A 20,649-nucleotide genomic window follows, 5' to 3' on the forward strand; every position below is an offset into this window, starting at 1 on the left:
TGTGAGCCCATATTGTAATCACTGAAATAACGTCACGTACCCTGTCAGACCGTGAAGTTTCATTTCGTTACTTCTACATTTTTTTGTCAGGCACTGTATTCAGGCATCATATTTACCGTGGACGAAAGGTGTATCACAAAGAAAAGAGTAAAGAATGCGATCTTCGGCGATACGATTCCTAAGAGGGGTAATTTGAAGAAGCTAACATTAGCGAAGAACTGGGAGCGAAAAACTTAAATGAGTAGATCATGTAATACAGCAGCAACTGGAGGGACCAGGTCACAGAAATGGAAGACGACAGAATGATGAATCAGTACCCGGTGGCCAGAAAATCTTCCGGAAAATCGAGGAAAAGATGGAAAGATCAATAATTTCAAATAAGAGAGTTTAACAGATAAATGTCTAATACATGCAGAAAGAAGACAATGATGGAATAAAGAGCAGACTGTAACTCTCATGTAAAATACGTGTTTCATCTAAGCACACTGGAATCGGATTTGAAAGGACGGTCGTTCAAACCTCCGTTCAGACACACAGATTTAGTCCTTTAAATCGTTTACAGAAGAACCGTGATGTTTCTTTTAAGAATGGCACGGCCGGTTTCCTCTTTCATCATTCATCGACTGTACGTTAAAACCTAATCTTCCATCCGTGCTTACATTTTGACCATGACCAATCTCAGTACCTACTCTCATCTTAAAATAGCTACCTTATTCATGACTTCCTTGAAGTATATATATGAACGATATACCGTGACTGTGATATAAAACATTGTACGAATTGTATTATTCAGTAACTCGTAAGGTTATTCGGTAACACTGACGCTCGATACCTCAAATAGTTGTAACAGACTGATTGTACGACAGGAAAGAAGAATTCTGTGGATAATATTCCTCAGGAACACCGAAAGACACAATAATATGATCAGATCAGTTAAAATGTATATACACGAAACCCTGTCGTATAACGACATCTCCGGGAGAAACTGAAAATTTTAAGGTGAACATTGGACTGTGACAATGAGGTGACGTTTCATCTATTTTATTTAACCTTGTCTTAGAGATGATCGATGGGAATTTACTAAACTAATTCACGTGGGATCGATCAGAAAGGGGGTTAACATTACTGGACTTGCCTATGCAGAAGATGTAGCATTGATTAGTGTATCAAAAACGGAATTAATCAGAATGATGCAAAATTATTACAAAGTCGCTGACAATGCGTGTGAATACCTATTTCGTCGCATGCAAGAAAATCTGAAGTGATGCACCTTTAACTATAGATGGATTCATTCTTGAGGCGGCTGACCGCTTCAAACACTAAGGGTGTTTCTTCATAAACAACATCAGAACTGCTATAGAAATGAGCGCCGTCTATCAGCAACAAACAAAATACTTTCTAATTGTATCAGTATCTTAAGAGGAAGACCACTTAGTACTCACTACAATATCTGCTTGTATATCAATCAGTTGTTGTATCAATAATACTAGACATATGTGCAGCAACATTGAAAGAAAAAAGATGAAGGAAGATTGTTAATGTTCGAAACGAAAATACTAACCCAACATTTTTGTACCTGTAATTGATTTAAAAAAAGCACGAATAGCAGGATAAGGAGAAGTGAAGAACTGCGAGAGCTGTACATACAATATGATCGTTGGCTTGACGGTTGAAAGTCGAGTTGGACAGGCATACAGCAACAATGGCACAGAATATACTAACCAGAATAGCATTCTGCAAGGCGGTAGGTGGAGCGAGACGAAGAGACAGACACATAATCGAATGGCGAGATAACCGTAGGGTGGACACAGCTACCATTAACATCTACTTTAGATGAATGTAGATGTAGATGAACAAACAGTGCACAGAATGAAATGGGGAGGCTCATAGAGTACTGTATGGTCAATAAGACTCTGGTGACATACCGTTAGTTTGTATGTTTTAATGACTATAAAGATTCACACATCTCATCGCAAACACCACGTAACCGTAAAGCTGCTCTTCACTGCCTGACACCTAGGAATGCGTGCCTCTGTTTTCCAATAACTGTTGAAAGTGGCGACCATTGGCTTCGACACACAAACCGCATTCGCGTGCGACAGCAACTGCGGCAGCGAGGGCAGCTTACGCGTTTTGGCGAGTCGCCTGCGTTATCGTAACGATTCGAAGCTCACAACTTGATGGGGCAGCAGTGACGCTTCCTAGCGTCTCCTCGTACCTGACTTTGCGCTGCCCGCCTGTGCTGCTCCTGCTCGCTATTAATGTTCCTCTCCTGCGCAAACGCCTATACGCATGCGTGCACTTCTGACGGCCTGGATGGTGTCTGTATGCAGATGACTGCGCCGTAGAGCTGTTCTGCTGCTATTGCAGTACCTCACTCGGAACCATACACGGGAACGGCGATTCTGGCGTACTGCATTGCCAAACGTGGAGCAACACCACATTTTCACACATGCAAAATGTATCAACGCAACGGTGCACGTATCACTATCTCCACTGAAACTACAGGGGGCTTGGATCTGGGAGTGGAAAGATGATGAGACAAAACTTAGTAAAAAAACAAAAAGCTTTTAATAATATCTATTTGCCTCAACGGCATGTCAACATGGAGAAAGCAAACAAGTCAAAAAAGGCGTTACAACAGCCACTATAAAATCGTTAATAATAGCGACAGTGGCACTTACACGACATTCACCAAAAACGTTGCATTTGTGCACGCGAATTTCATAGAAGATAAACATTACAAGTGACGCCACTAAAAGTCCCCACGGGGGGACATTCTAATGGATGTGGAGACAGGAATCTGTCTGTTATCACTGAAATTAGGACATAAATTGCCAGAATATTACGCAAAAAGAAGACACCTAACAGTAATTCATCTAAGGCAGAAAGGAAGGCGCTGGGAGGGATGGTATACGGGAAGGTGTCGTCGTTGAGTGACTTTAGGAGGATACAAGGGTGATTTGGACAGGATTTGTGATTGGTGTAAAGAATGGCAGCTAACTCTAAATATAGGTAAATGTAAACTAATGCAGGTGAATAGGAAAAAGAATCCCGCAATGTTTGGATACTCCATTAGTGGTCTACCGCTTGACACAGTCACGTCGATTAAATATTTGGGCGTAACATTGCAGAGCGGTATGAGGTGGGACAAGCATTTAACGGCAGTTGTGGGGAAGGCGGATAGTCGTCTTCGATTCATTGGTAGAATTTTGGGAGGATGTGGTTCATCTGTAAAGGAGACCGCTTATAAAACACTAATACGAACTATTCTTGAGTACTGCTCGACCGTTTGTGATCCCTATCAGGCCGGATTGAGGGAGGACATAGAAGCAATTCAGAGGCGGGCTGATAGATTTGTTACTGGTAGGTTTGATCATCACCCGAGTGTTACGGAAATGCTTCAGGAACTCGGGTGGATGTCTCTAGAGGAAATGAGGCGTTCTTTTCGTGAGTCGCTACTGGGGAAATTTAGAGAACAGGCATTTGAAGCTGACTGTAGTACAATTTTACTGCCGCCAACTTATATTTCGCGGAATGACCACAAAGATAAGATAAGAGAGCTTAGGGCTCGTACAGAGGCATATAGGCAGTCATTTTTCCCTCGTTATGTTTGGGAGTGGAACAGGGAGAGAAGATGCTAGTTGTGGTACGAGGTACCCTCCGCCACGCACCGTATCGTGGATTGCGGAGTATGTATGTAGATGTAAAATTCGAATAAGAATATCAATGTACTTTCAGCTAACAGGGGTAATGCCACAGTTTGATGAAGAACTAAGATTACCACAAGAAGATCGGTTACTGTTTGGATTCCGCGCCTCGTAAAATGCTTCAAAAGGATGCTGCAACGAAAGTTTTGAGAATCATCAATCAACTGGTGAAACAGTCTTCGGACAATAAAAAAGACCCTGCACAACAGAAAGTTTTCACCCAGCCTACATCGCCTAACAAAGGTGCATAACGTTTCTCTGAGACCGACTGTGAGTGCCGTAGGATCACCCATCCATGAGGTGCTCCGATATCTCGCCTCTTTGCCGCAGCCGAATGTAGATAGAACTCATACATTGCAAACTACTTGACTTTTATTGAAAAACTGAAGGAAATTTACGGCAGCGCAAGTGATATTCTTATCAGACTTGATGTATGATTCCTGTATACGGAGCTATTTCATACATAGCAAATATTTTTCCGGCTGACGTAGTGGCTTTATTGAGACACGGCCATACGACAACTTATTTTCAGTACAACAATGAATTTTACCAACAAATCATCGCGTTGGCCAAGGGCAGCCCTCATAGTGCAGTTGTTGCCGATTTATTTACGGAGTTCTTCGAACAGCGGGCGCTGCAGACGGCCAGTAAAAGACCAGCTAAGTAGTGCCGTTATGAGGACGATACTTTTGTAGTATGGGCTCATGGCGAAAAGGAGCTGGAATTCTTCTCGACGCATCTCAGTGGTATTCACCCAAGATACGGTTTTATGATGGAGAAAGAGAGCAATGGTCAGTTTAATTTTCTGGATGTATTTATAATCAAACGGATGGACGGGACTCCGGGATATAAGGTATACGGAAAGGACACACACAAATCGATACCTTCACAAGGGATCAGACCATCAACCTAGATAAAAGGAGGTGTCAATGAAATCTTGGTGGACAGAGTCAACAAAATCTGTGAGCCAGTTTATCAGCAAGATGAATTAAATCACTTACTGTCGGATTTCAAGAAAAGTGTATATGGTAGAAGAGTGATCGAACGCTCCACCAAAGAAGAGAAGAAGCCGGAAATACTGAGCAACAACGACCGTCATCTGTAAAAGCTTTTCTCCCTTTCATTAATAAAATTACGAATCGCATCGGGAAAGTTTGCGCCAAGTTATCTAAACGATCTTTAGACCCAACCACAAGATTAATGAATGCTTCAGATATGCGGTACTCCCTAGCAACACCTGGCGTGTATAAAATTCCGGGCAGTTGGGACAAGTATATATTGGAACCAGGAAAAGAAGTGTTAACACACACCTAGGCGAACACAAAAGGAACTGTCGTCTGGGACATACCGAAAAGTTGGCCGTAGCAGAACATGTTTTTCGAGGTGGTAAGCATGAAATAAAATTTCAGTAAGACGAACGTTTTAACAAGTACATCGTATTATCATTCACGCATGTATAGAGAAGCAATTGAAATTCATAAACACCATAATAATTTTAATAGAAAAGAAGTATTTTTGAAGTTAGATATAATATCGACTTTGAGCCAAAAGAATGAAAATAGACTATTTTAAATCGAGAATGTTGAGGCCATGCAGAGGCAGTCACAGTCGGCATTACATGACGTATGGTTATGCCGTCTGTGCGAGAACCCTTCAAGCCTTAGGGGCAGTAGGGAGCTTCGGTTTGCTCAGACATCGCTCAGTCCCTTCAAATCTAAAACAGACACAGAATAACATTAAACCAGATTACCACAAATCGCACGCCAGCAAGTCTTAGAAGGCCTTTACGACTTTCTAAACAACTCAAGTTTGCATACCTCGCCACTGTAGTCTTGATATAAATAAACTACTGTAGGAATTCACAGGAAAACAAACAATGCAAACGGTTGGCATTTTAACAGTTGGGCCGTTAAACGAAAGCACATAACTCAAAAATTAATATCATGTAAATGGATGAATACATAAAGAATTCCATGAAACGATCAAAAGTGTAGTATAAATTTTTGTTTGCCTTTACAGGTAGGCTCAAAATAATTCGGGCTTGAATGATAACATCGAATGTTGATTCACATAAAAATCAAAGGCAAATTTAACTGTCACTGAGGAGAGGTAAGCGGCGTTGTACGCGAGAACCCAAACCGAATTTTACTCAACGAACGCTGGATTTCGCTAATGTCAACATACTTTTAGGTCCCTTAAACTATAAGTAACAGAGATGCTCACCATTTTCTTGATATGCCTGCGTTTTGCTGTAAGTTAATACCGAAAGCACAGTATCTACAACTAAGGCAGGAGAAATAAGAAACGTGCTGGCTACGAACGGACAAATTCACGACCATAAAAGCAGAGGCAAGGAATAATTCTTCAGCTGTCGTATACGCACCGTTTCCACATCCAAAAAGAATACGACGAATCAGACTTCCGTTCTCGGTGAGTGGCCCCTGTTACTAAATCGAACGTCAGACAAATATTAAGGCCAGGGATGAGCGGGCATGTTCAATGCGTTCGGTGAGCGATTCCGCTCCCTCTCGAACAACACGTCACGAAGAGCAAACAAGTTTCATGACCGGGAGGTAACACGCGCACGGCATAGCCATAGTGTTGTAGGTTACGGAGAAAGAACATGGAAGCATAAACATCAAAGAATTGCGCCTGCCACTGCCTTGCGTATGTTGTATCATGCAGTACATCACTGGTACAAGGGGCTTTTATCTTAAAAAGAAAAAAAGAAAAAATAAATTGGAAAAAATCTTCAAGGTGTCAGATAGTTAACCGTGGCACCTATCCCTCATATTTAATAAATAAATAGATACGGTGGTGCTCACTGGTTCTGTGAAGGAGACGTACGTTGAAGAGCTAAAGAAACTGGTACACCAGCCTAGTGCAGGGCCCTGTCTGAAGTAGTGCTGGAGGGAACTGACAACAGGAATCGTGCAGGGTTTTCCATAAATCCGTAAGAGTACAAGGGTTGAAGATCTCTTCTGAACAGAACGTTGCAAGGCATCCAAGACGTCGTCAATAACGTTCATGTCTGGGGAGATTGGTGGCCAGCGGAAGTGTTTAGACTCAGGAGAGTGTACCTGGAGCCACTCTGTAGCAATTTGGGCCGTGTAGGGTGTAGCATTGTCCTGATAGAATTGGCCAAGTCCGTCGGAATGCACAATGGACGTGAACGGATGCAGGTGATCAGACACGACGCTTACATACGTTCCACCTGTATCTAGACTATCAGGAGTCACATATCACTCCAACGGCACACGCCCTACACCATTACGGAGTCTCCGTCATCTTGAACAGTCCCATGCTTACGTGTAGGATCCACGGATTCATGAAGTTGTCCCCAAACCCGTACACGTCCTTTCGTTCGACACAATTTGAAACGAGACTCGTCCGACTAGGAGGAGGGGGAGATTTAGTGTTTAACGTCCCGTCGACAACGAGGTCATTAGAGACGGAGCGCAAGCTCGGGTTAGGAAAGGATGGGAAAGGAAATCGGCCGTGCCCTTTCAAAGGAATCATCCCGGCATTCGCCTGAAGCGATTTAGGGAAATCACGGAGAACCTAAATCAGGATGGCCGGAGACGGGATTGAACCGTCGTCCTCCCGAATGCGAGTCCAGTGTGCTAACCACTGCGCCACCTCGCTCGGTCCGACTAGGCAAAAATGTTTCCGGTCAACAGGCCGACCTCGCTGTTGACAGGCACAGGTGAGACGTAAAGCTTTGTCTGTGTCGCCTTGCCACCAAGAGCTGTTGCAAGACGATTTGATTCACGGATCCAGTTATATGGCTCCTGACATGTATAGCGATTTTACGACCGACGAGTGGGGCCTGAACATGGCATCAATGTAACGCCGAAACTGGTAGCACATAGAAGATCATAAAATAAAATAAATTTCTACAATGCATACGCTGTTGGTAAATTATTGTATCAAGAAATTCATGCCAGCCGCCGTCCCACGATCCATAATGGATCAACGAAGAGTAAAGCTTTGTGGCGTGCAGTCGTCAAGGCTACACGTGTGGGCCTTCGGCTCCGAAAACCCATATCTGTGATGTTTCTTTTAATGGTTCGCACACTAGCACTTGCTGACGTCCCAGCATTGAGATCTGCAGCAATTTGCGGAAGGGTTACACTTCTGTCACGTTGAACGTGTCCCTTCAGCCGTTGTTGGTCCCGTTCTTGCAGGATCTTTTTCCGGCCGCACCGATGTTGGAGATTTGATGTTTTACCGGATTCCTGATGTTCACGATACATTCGTGAAATGATCTTACTGGAAATATATAAAACAACAAGTGTCTGGCGCAGTTGTTAGATCGGTTGATCTGAGAACTGAGCCAGATACTTGTTTTATATAGGCGTTGCCAACCGCAGCGCCGTGTGCTGCTTGTTTGCGTTTTCTCTCTACTTGAATACGCATGCCTATACCAGTTTCTTTGGCGCTTCAGTGTATAAAGAATGGTGGGTGATAACCGGAAGCAGAATAGGGAACAAGAACAAATGGCAGCAGGTTTCGGGGCACGTGGCAAACATGTAGGAGAATACATCGCCTGCTTCCGGACATCATGGCGACTGTTTCACTTTATAATGGAGTAGCCATCCTAATTACGCGCATCTTCAAGATCTCTGTTCTCAAGCAAGGTAATAAGTGTCTTGTCTATAGGTACTTTTAAACGTGCAGTGTACGGGTGAAAGGGAGCAAGAAAGTCGACATGACGGAAAGTAATAAGTATGTACGATGACCGAAAAAATAAGAATGCAAGTGTATCTTTGAAAAAAAATAGCTGCTTAAATAAAAATCTCTTTTTAATATACCACGTTTTTAAATCGGACTAAGAATTATAAAATAATTTCTCATATTCCATAGAGATTGCTAACCCCACACAAATAATCCTTAAAATTTGTGATTGTGTATATTTAATGGTTATAAAAATTCTTGTAATGTTTCAAAACTTGGCGCATGCAATACATAATTGAGTATTTCCTCCCTAGCATTATCTACTGCTTGTGCCCACCTTTTTTCGTTTTAATTCCTACAAGGATTTTCATAACTATTAAGAATTCACAAGCACAAATTTTCACGTTTCTCCTGTTTTGGGATTAGCAATCTATATGTGGCTCGGATAAATTATTCCATACTTTTCAGTGAGATTTAAAAATGCGGTATACTACAATTGATTTTTATTCAAACAATTGTTTTATGGTTTGTAGTCATGCGTGTGGAAATTTTTTCATTCAGTTTCAAACATTTCAGTGAGATTATAACAGAGACATGGGATAAATTTTAGGGTTATTTCCTTTTCTCTCTACCCGATTCAACCAATATATTGCTACCTCATACTTACACATCGCGAAAAGACAGTTAAGGTAAAAATTACATAGACTAGCGCTGATACAGAGGATTACCAACAATCATTCCCCCCACTAACCATTTGAGACTGGAACAGGGGGGACACTGCAGTGGATCACAAAGTGCCCTCAGACACACACCAGATAAGAAAGTGAGTTAATGTTGCATTGTCATCCAGTTATGAATTAGGTTTAAAGTTTCAGTTCTTTAACTCATCGGGAACTTGGTTCAAGATCAGTTTTAAAATTTGTGCAGAGCAGACAGACAGAAGAAAAAAGGAAAGCACCTACTCAGATTAATATGGACTTGCCGGAACGAAGAGACGATACGAATTGCAACATGTTAATAATACCTCTGAACAAAGATTAAAAAATACACTGTAGAGGTAATTTGATATTAGTATTCCTTCTGGTTCTTGCCATGCCATTTCTTTCTCCTCAGCTCCTTTTTCAAGCTTACGTATTATAGGAAGAAGAAAAATCTTTGTTGCAATTGCAGATGTGGCTTTCAGTGCCACGAAACCGGTAATGGTACAGTAATAAAAGGACCAAATACAGCTGAAGCGGTTACTAATACCCAAGATGAAATGTACTAGGCATGTGTCTTCTACTAGTATTCATCTGTTACTAAAATTTCAAGATCAGTTTTACCACCTATTTGTTTTTCGTACTTCAGTACCATATTTTTTATACAAAATATCAACGAGTCTGAATAAAACTTTTGCAGAAAGCAATCTCGAAGTATTTGCACACTCTATTTTAGTATCACAGTTATGTACCGATTGTTGAAGAAAAATTAAGTTTGAGACTTGAAACAAAGAAAGTAAATTAATAATATCTGTCACAAATGAATGCATAGAACTGTTAAGCAACGTCTTGTGAATGTACAAAAAAATCTGGAATGTGAAAATTAAGGTATCAGTAGCAAAAATGTTTTCCAGAAATATCATCAAAATCATATCAAATATTCAAAACTCACAAACCAGTGAAGTTATGCGCTTCAGTGTCTGGGTATTGCTACATTTTTACGTGACACGCATTATTTTGAAATTCGGTTGAAATCGGCAAAATAGAAGGCAAGTTGCATTTTGGGTGGGGTCTCCACTTCACCTACATCTGCATAGTTACTCTGCAAATCACACTTAAGTGTCTGGCAGACGGTTCATTGACCCTTTACAATAATTCTGTGTTGTTCTATTCTCAAACAGCACGCGGAGAAAACGAACACCTATACCTCTCTGTGGGAACTCTGATTTCGTTTATTTCTCCCTATATAGGTCGGCGTCAACAAAATATTTTCACATTGGGAGGAGAACGTTGGTGATTGTAATTTCGTTAGAAGAAACGCCTTTGTTTTAAAGATGTACACCCAAAATCCAGTATCAGTCTACGACACTCACTCTCCTGTTCTCCCATAATACAAAACATGCTGCCCTTCTTTGAAGTTTCTCGATGTACTCAGTTAATACTGCCTGGTAAGGTCCCAAGACCGCGCAGCTGTACTCCAAAAGAGGACGGACAAGCGTAAAGTACGCAGTCAGTTTAGTAGATCTGTTTGCATTTTCTAAGTGTTCTGCCAATAAAGCGCAGTCTTTGCTTTTCCTTCACCACAACATTTCGTATGTGTTCTTTCCAATTTAAGTTGTTCGTATTTGATACGAGAATGAAGATGGATTTGCGAAATAGGCAAGCTTTTATAAACAGATGGAAGAAGAGATCCTAGAAGACGTAGGAAAAATTCGAACTACTACGCTACTGACCATTAAAATTGGTACACCACGGCCATGACGTGCTACAGAAGCGAAATTTAACCGACAGGATGAAGATGCTGTGATATGCAAATCATTAGCTTTTCAGAGAAGTCACACAAGGTTGGCGCCGGTGGCGACACCTACAACGTGGTGACATGAGGGAAGTTTCCAACCGATTTCTCATACACAAACAGCAGTTGACCGACGTTGTCTGGTGAAACGTTGTGATGCCTCGTGTAAGGAGGAGAAATGAGTACCATCACGTTTCCGAGTTTGATAAAGGTCGGATTGTAGCCTATCGCCATTGCGATTTATCGTATCGCTGCTCGCATTGGTCGCGATCCAATGACTGTTAGCAGAATATGGAATCGGTGGGTTCAGGAGGCTAATACGGAACACCGTGCTGGATCTCAACGGCCTCGTATCACTAGCAGTCAAGATGACAGGCACCTTATCCGCACGGCTGCAACGGATCGTGCAGCCACGTCTCGATCCCTGAGTCAACAGATGGGGACGTTTGCAAGACAACAACCATCTGCAATAGCATCATGATGGTCGCATCCGTGTTTGGCGACATCGCGGCGAACGCACATTGGAAGCGTGTATTCGTCATCGTCATACTGGCGTATCACCCGGTGCGGTGGTATGGAGTGCCGTTGGTTACACGTCTCAGTCACCTCTTGTTCACATTGACGACACTTTGAACAGTGGACGTTATATTTCAGATGTGTTACGATCCGTGGCTCTACTCTTCATTCGATCCCTGCTAAGCCCTAAATTTTAGCAGGATAATGCACGACCGCATGTTGCAGGTCCTGTACGGGCCTTTCTGGCTGCAGAAAATGTTTGATTGCTGCCCTGGCCAACACATTCCCCAGATCTCTCACCAATTTGATGAACTGTGGTATCGAAGCTGCATGGGCAGGTGTACCTGTACACGCCATCCAAGCTCTGACTCAATGCCCAGGCGTATCAAGGCCGTTATTGCGGCCAGAGGTGGTTGTTCTGGGTACTGATTTCTCAGGATCTATGCACCCAAATTGCGTAAAAATGTAATCACATGTCAGTTCTAGTATATTTGTCGAGTGAATACCCGTTTATCATCTGCATCTCTTCTTGGTGTAGTAGTTTTCAAGGCCAGAAGTGTATGAATGTGTAGTCGGAACAGGCTTGACCGTCGAGTGCAGAAAAAGCCCCCTGGGAGAGACTATAGTTTTTTCTCGCGTGCTGATTTCTCCAGTGTCGTAGATTATGCGCACTTTGGATAGTAGATAACAATATTCGCCGTGCGCTGCAGAGTCTGCTGTACTCGCGTGAGGCACACCGGTGTGGCGCTGGCAGCAGCAGGTGCCAGCTCCCCGCTTTAGCGCGACTACCGCCCCCCGGCTCGGCCGTGTTCCGCCTCGTAAGACGCTGGCACGCCGGCTGCTGTACATCTTGGCGGAGCAGCCGTCACGGGCAGCCACGGCTGTGGCGGCGGGGGAGGCTAGAGCGGCGTCGACAATGGCCGCCTCTACAATGCCCGCCGGCATTGTCTCACCGGAAATAAAGACGAGCCCGCCGGACAATGGCGCTCCCTCAGACTTGCCGTGACGTCACGAGTATCAATTGTTCGGCTGGCGCGGTGACCGGCGCGCTGCCGCAGCTTCCGGCCGATACGTAGCGGCTCTGCTCTGCTCTGCCGACACCCCCCTCCTCCCGCCTCCTAGCCCCCGCACAGGAGGGCCTAATGAGCCGCTGCACAGCGCCCTGTCTCTGCTCCCCTCAGCAGGAGGGGCTCACTGAGGGATTACGTCAAACAGCCCTGGCTGGTCATCTTGCCCCTTGACAAGTTTCTTAGTAAACATCGGCGCATTGTTAAGACTGGTAAACTCCAGGGGAATACAATGGTGATAACAAATAGCAGCGTTAGTACTGAAGACACAGTTTATTAAAAAAGAAGGTGTATCACACTGTCATCAAATTTTTCGTTAAAGTCAAGATGGCTGACAACTTGTTATTAACCGCAATTGCATTGTGTGCACATGCGGAAAAGAAGTGGGGAAAAAAAGGAACCATACATACGAGGTTGACTGTCTTAAATTCCTGGGATTACAACTTGATAATAAATTTAGTTGGGAGGAGTACATCGCAGAACTGCAGAAACGCCTTAATAAATCTGTATTTGCAATTCGAGTGTTAGCAGACATAAGCAACATAAAAATGAAAATGCTTGCATACTTTGCCTACTTTCATTTCATAAAGTTTTCAGAGTCCAAAAGCGTGTAATGCGTATTATTTGTGGAGTAAATTGCAGGACATCCTGCAGAAACCTCTTCAAAGAACTGGGTATACTAACTACTGCCTCTCAGTATATTTACTCCTTAATGAAATTTGTCCTAAATAATATATCTCTTTTTCCAACAAACAACTCAGTTCATACATACAATACCAGGTACAAAAATGATCTACACAAGGACTACACAAAGCACTCACTTTAGTTCAAAAAGGGGTCCATTACTCAGGAACACTCATCTTCAATAATTTGCCAGCAAACATAAAAAATTTAGTTACAAATAAAGATCAGTTTAAAAGGAGCCTGAAAGACTTGCTAGTGGCCAACTCCTTCTACTCCATTGACGACATTTTTAATAGAAACAAATGATGTATTGTATTTATTCATACTGTTGGTGTTGTTATTTCAGCTTAAAAAAATTGACATGTTCCACATCCACGAGGATCTCGTCAGCACGGATCTATGGAACGAAAAACTAATCTAACCTGGGTGAAGCCGTGGGTTTTACGACGACACGATAAAAGCATTCAACAAAACTTGTTACGTGAGATTACAGTGGAAGATGTCAAGTCGTACAACAATTACTTAAGAATGGATGAGCATACATTTCTGTATGTGTTCAGTGAAGTGTATCCTCATATCACAAAGCACAATATTCACTTAAGAACTGCTACATCTGCAGAAGACAGGCTCACTGTAACACTCCGATTCATTGCTACAGGAGAGGGTTATGTTATGTTAGGTTAGGTTAGGTCAGGTCAGGTCTCCACTCTTCTTAATCTATTTTTGTATTCAGGATGCCTCACATTGTAAAGCGCCTCATCAGCTTCATACATATCTATTAATTTTGTAGTTGTCGGCACACACCAATTGTATTTACTGGCAATGTTTATAAAAACACTACTGACGACAGAACGCTGCAGCTATGCTAGCGCTCAATGTGGTAACATGTCACATTGCAGTGAACAGAAGACAAGCTACTTTGATCAAATCGACAGCGAGGCCCTAGATTTGGTCAAATATTGGACGACATTTGACAAAGTTCCTATTACACCATCAAATATCTTTCACAAAGATTTTTGACAATGATATTTGACAAAGAAATTTGATTGTGTAATACCGGCCTTATCCGTCTTGAGCTCATTACAAAATAATTAAAAATAATTTTAATTAAGAGACTATAACGCCTCTTCTTCTTGATGATTTGGTTTGACTTGTACTTGGCCTCGGCTAAAACTCGGCTACAGTCGGTAGAGTGTTGAGATCGTGATCAAGTTGCGAAGACGACGTTACCCAAAATAACAGTGCTGAACCGCAATGTCGACGTGCGTGAGATATTTACTTCACCAAGAATCGTAATTAATCGTTCGTAATCGATGTTTAACTCATTAATGATGAAATATTAATGATAAAACCGATACAGTCACATCCACAACAAATTCCCTACAAGCTGGTCGTAATTTCAAGTATCTAAGAAATCGTAACAGTGGGCTTGTTATTTGAGCCAAAAATTGTACACAAGCGCCGAGCGCTACAGTCAAATATTATCGCTGCGCGTAATGATTACTCGGGAGTTTCATGTCAATAATTTGATAGAATTTTAAATCACAAATGCACAATATCAGTTATTTCCTAACCGAGCCTTGAGAACAAAACTTTCCCAGGTGTTGGGGGGATTTAAATTATATGCTTCGGACCTATCACTGAAGTTCCATAAACCACTGGCTATTATGAATGAAAATTGTCTATCAGTGTTCGTTGCCTAAATCACTGTCTAAGTAATGTTTAGTTCAATTATCTAGTTAAAAGTTCACTTTATTCTAGTAGGTAAAAGTCCTCCGAATTCTAATGCCGTGATATTTGAAGTCAGAAGATGGTATTACTGGGTCATAATAGATCGCAATTATTCAATCTCAAAAACAATCTAAGCGCGCCTACATGTACGAGCATTCAAATATATGACGTGCTTCGGCTAACTCTCGTAACGTATTGACAATGCTTTGAATTATACTTAGTGATTACTTACGATTCCTAAAGAGTACTAACACGGAGTGTTCTTTGGGATCGTTGGTTCTACTTTGCGAATATTAATTTATGCTAATTTTGCGATTTATTGCGATTTTGATTTTAATTTTACTGAAATGTAATCTTTCTTTCGTAGATTGCTAAATTGTCAAGTCTTCGATTCCTGATTTAATTAATTGTTATTGTCCTAATAATAGTGAAAAATAGAACTTCGTTCGATTATTCACTTTTCTGGGAATTTTGGACTTGGGGGGAAATCTTTGAGGTATTGTGGCTAATTTTTGATTTTTATTTCTCGTCCGAGGAAGTGGCATTACAAGACCTAACTTTTCACGGCGAATTGCATGTTCAAATAACTTACGGGTTTGCTGCCGGGTGACGTCGCCGACCACTGTCGATATTTCGACAGGAGCACACTCTGCCATTCTCAAGGCACAACTGCAAGGAGGGAGAAATGTGCAAGGGAATCTAATACCTCGGTTCACAGAGGAGAAACAAGGAAGATACCACACGCAGAACAAGTAACCGCAGAGTCAACACGTAACCAAAGATAACCAACATCAGAATATCGATAATGACTATTAATCAGCAGGTGAGGTAGCACTAATTCTGTCCCTCTGTTTTTTGATGAGAGACAGAGTTGGATTACAAGCAGTATTTAAACAAAATCCACCATCCCTGGCCGGCCGAAGTGGCCGTGCGGTTCTAGGCGCTGCAGTCTGGAACCACGAGACCGCTACGGTCGCAGGTTCGAATCCTGCCTCGGGCATGGATGTGTGTGATGTCCTTAGGTTACTTAGGTTTAACTAGTTCCAAGTTCTAGGGGACTAATGACCTCAGAAGTTGAGTCCCATAGTGCTCAGAGCCATTTTTTCCACCATCCCTGTTTATAAGGTTGCTTGGTAGTTTGATTGCCTTACTCAGGAAGCATTTACAACAGGACTGGCCGTATTTTGTGGAAATACGATGGTAAATGTGTTTTTCGGCCATCTTCTAAGATTAAAGCCCTGTTGCCGTCCATAAAAGATGATCTTGGCTGGTGTCAATCGTATTCCTTGCAGTTGTGGCATGTCATATATTGGTCAGACAATCAGGACTGTGGAAGACCGGTGTATTGAACATAAGCGTCACACACGCTTACAACAGCCGAGCAAATTCGCTATTGCAGAACATTGCCTTGACACCGGTCATCTTATTGAATACAACAACACGGAGATTCTGGCTTGCACGTTCATCTATTGGGATAGTGTAATTAAGGAAGCTGTTGAAATCAAACTATCAAGCAACGTTATAACAGAGATGGTGGATTTTGTTTAAATGCTGCTTGGAATCCAGCTCTGTCTCTCATCAAAAATCAGAGGGACAGAATTTGTGCTACCTCATCTACTAATTAATAGTCACTATCGATATTTCTGATGTTGGTTATCTTTGGTGGTGTCTTGACTCTGTGGTTACTTGTTCTGTGTGTGGTATCTTCTTTGTTTCTCCTCTGTGAACCGAGGTATTAGATTCCCTTGCACACTGCTCGCTCCTTGCAGTTGTGCCTTGAGAATGGCAGGGTGTGCTCCTGTCGAAATATATCGGTGGTCGATGACGTCACCCGGCAGCAAACCCGTAAGTTATTTGAATTTTGATTAGGTTGCAGCCAGCTGAAGACGAATAAACTGTAATAACAGATTTTAACAGCTGCTGCGAAAAATGGCCACGCAAATAAACGTATTAAAAAAACAGTTTTTTGCAATATACCTCTTTCACCTGTATATGAACTTTTATAGGAACACGATCGGTTCCGTGATTATAAAACACATTTTCGCTTATACATCTATAACGTTGGAAACGTAAAATCGACATTATGATAAAAAACAGATACATATCCCAATAACGTATGCTCATGAGAACCAATATGAAATACTCTCATGTCAGTTAAACATTTAACCCCTGATACAGGGAGGAGGGGGCTCCAACCTTCTCAAAATAAAATACTGTTAACCGCAACAAACAGGGCGCCATAGTTCAAACTGGCCAGCTGGGAAACTGGCATGCTAAAAGCCCGATTATCTACAATGAAGAGAACAAAGTAAAACAAGAAAGGTACAACCCTCAGCTAGCAACACTGAAAGCCCATGGTTAAGAAAACTCGCTTCATATCAGGAAGCGGCGGACATCGACCCTCTAAACGCCTTGCCGTGAAGGGGTACACTGGTAGTCAATGTGCTCACGTGCGCCGGCCGGTGTGGCCGAGCGGTTCTAGGCGCTTCAGTGTGGAACCGCGCGACCGCTGCGGTCGCAGGTCTGAATCCTGCCTTGGGAATGGATGTTTGTGATGACCTCAGATGTTAAGTCCCATAGTGCTCAGAGCCGTTTGAACCATTTGCTCACGTGCATCACGGAAGGCATTAGCGCTGCCATGCACATGGCAGGGAAGGTTACAGACATTTTCGCGCGTAACTAGATACCATGGGATAGATTGGGGTCTCCGTTACACAGCAACCCCACATAAAGTACAAAACATTTCAGAGTAAATATCGTTAAAACGAAATACGTCAGACGGAAGAGCATATAACAACAAGTCCAGGATCAATAAAAAAGCAGTCCAACGACTACGACATTATGCCCTTGAAAGGTAGTCAAAATTCGAGAGTATATTCTGATGTCTCAACGCCACCTGATTAAAAAAAAACTTAGTACTTCAACCCTTTGGCTACCATTATGACCTATGTCTACCACGATAAGGCAACAGAGAATGGGTGGGTATTTGCTGTAATAATTGCTATTTATCAGTGTCCCTGTGGCAAAGGGAATCCTGTTAATGATTTGAAGAATTTTTACAATTACAGCTTGCACCTGTAGGCTGTGTTGTCTTTACGTTTTATTGGAAGTCCTCTGCTCTACTTCGTTCCGTATCTTAGCATACTAGGGATGTGGTTATCGCTGAAACAACCGGTTTTCGGTAATATCGTGATTTTTACAACGCCAGTTTAACCGGACTATCAGAATTGCTCGAAATAACCTGTTTATGAAATAACTCATTTATATTTTCCATTGCTATTCCTGTAACAAACGTACAAATCGAATAAAGACTCCCTCAGTTTCAAGATACACAGAATCAGAATATTAAATGAAACAGAAAGTAAAAGAAAACTTAGTCCTTCCACCATTTGCTGCTTTTCCTGAAAATTGATAAGTGGTTGATTACTACAAAAAATCAACAGTATTGTGTCCACCTGGCAACGTGCTTGTCTACCATGCAGCGGGCCCAGGTTCCATTCCCGGCCGTTTGGAGATTTTCTACGGCCGTGGACTGGGTGCTGTGTTGTCATTGCCACCGACGCGCAAGCCGCCCAATGTGGCGTCGACTGAAATAAGACCTGCACTCGGCGGCCGAACTTTCCCGGACTGTGCCTCCTGGCCAACAGCGCCACCCCTCATTTCATTTCATTTTTTACCAGTATTGTCCTATTTGCTTGTAATTTTTTTGAAATGTGTAGGAGGCTAAAGGCCTTAGATATTTAGTCTCCTTAAAAGCATAAATGTCAGCAGCACCAGCGTGCTGTCACATACAATTATTTCGTCACTGCAGATAGGCAACCCCATAAACAGCTTTGCAAAGCGAGCTGCTGTCGCACCTTTCCACATTCGTTTCAACAAAATACACACACGTATGGATATACGCCGCGTCAGAAACGGTGCACTCACTGATCAGCCCTATCTACTGACGTGTGTGTTTTCTGTACGTCTTGTTTTCCTTCGAGGCCCTTATTCAGTAACCTTTTTTATCACCCACTCCTCCTCCCCCCTCCTCCCCTAGCAAAGCGTAATGGTGGGATTTTTTCCGTATTGTTCTTTCTTACTATGTCGTCAACTAAAATAACAATACATTAATCTGTTTCTTGATGAGTGTAAACAGCAGTAAGACCGTAATTATAGTACAGGGTGCTAACACAAAGCCGAATATCACACTAGATGGCACTACTCTGCAAGTCGTAGATAACTTCTGCTGTCTTGGATCTACTTTCTCTGCCTCGTGATGACTGGGTGTTGTGTGATGTCCTTAGGTTAGTTAGTTTTAAGTAGTTCTAAGTTCTAGGGGACTGATGATCATAGATGTTAGGTCCCATAGTGCTCAGAGCCTTTTGAACCATTTTTGATCTACTATAGAATCAAACATGTCTGTTGACAAGCAAATTTATGCTCGCATTGTAAGAGCTGCGACAACTTTTGGCAAACTCTCTTCACGTGTTTGGAAAAACAACAAACTCTCTTTGACCCCCAAAATTCTTGTATATCAAACTTGCGTCTTCTGCATCCTTTTGTATGCATCGGAAACATGGACTACCTATGCCAAACAGGAACGTCGCCTTAATGCTTTCCACATGCGGTGCCTGAGATCCATCCTCGGAGTAACGTGGAAGGACGGAGTGACCAACGAAGCAGTGTTATCTAAAACTAACTGCAAGAGTATTTCAGTTATCTTGAAGCAGAGACGACTCCGCTGGCTGGGACACGTCCTCCGTATGGATCCTGACAGATTACCACGTGATGTGATGCTTGGAGAGATCTCTATAATCAAAAGACCTGTAGGACGTCCTGTATTGAGGTTCAAGGACTCCTGTGAATGTGATATGGAGAGCTCTGGAATCGACACAAACAGATGGGAGGCACGGGCTAGCATGAGACCAGAGTGGCGTGATGGTATATCATCTGGAATGTCGAAGCATCATGCAAGCTTGTTAGACAAAAAAATGGTTCAAATGGCTCTGAGCACTATGGGACTCAACTGCTGTGGTCATTAGTCCCCTAGAACTTAGAACTACTTAAACCTAACTAACCTAAGGACATAACACACATCCATGCCCGAGGCAGGATTCGAACCTGCGACCGTAGCAGTCACACGGTTCCGGACTGCGCGTCTAGAACCGCGAGACCACCGCGGCCGGCTTGTTAGACAGATTAAGGCAGAAAAAGCTTCGCAATGCTACCACTGCTCCTGCCTCAGCGGCCAGATACACTTGTGACAATTGCGGCAAGAGATGCCGTGCTGCCATTGGCTTGACAAGTCATATGAAAAAATGCAACCCATAAACACACAGACACTGCAACAATCATCTACCAAGATGTCGTGGCCAATATATATAATCTGTTTCACTTCGAAAGAGAAATTTATTATATGAATATGTGGTGTCTGTTCTTCCGGGCATTTCCGAAAGACAGGACACCGAGCGGCATCCACAGTTGTGATATGTATCATGTGAGATGAAGGTGGAGACGGCAGAAAGGAAAGGAAATCGACTAATGGTGTGAGCTGCATCGGCGACGAGTGAAGATGTGTACTGGACTGGGACTTGAACCCACGATCTCTGCTTACTAGGCAGTTGCGTTCATCTAGCTCTACATCTGTATGGATACTCCACAACTCACACTTACGCGGCTGGCAGCGGATTCATTGGAATACCTTCCCAATATTATTGTATTATTCCAAACTGGAACAGCAGGTGGAAAAAATGAACACCTAGATCTTCCCATGAAAGCTCTGATTTTCC

The sequence above is a fragment of the Schistocerca gregaria genome, chromosome 7 (genome assembly GCF_023897955.1).
Source record: "Schistocerca gregaria isolate iqSchGreg1 chromosome 7, iqSchGreg1.2, whole genome shotgun sequence".
Taxonomy (NCBI): domain Eukaryota; kingdom Metazoa; phylum Arthropoda; class Insecta; order Orthoptera; family Acrididae; genus Schistocerca; species Schistocerca gregaria.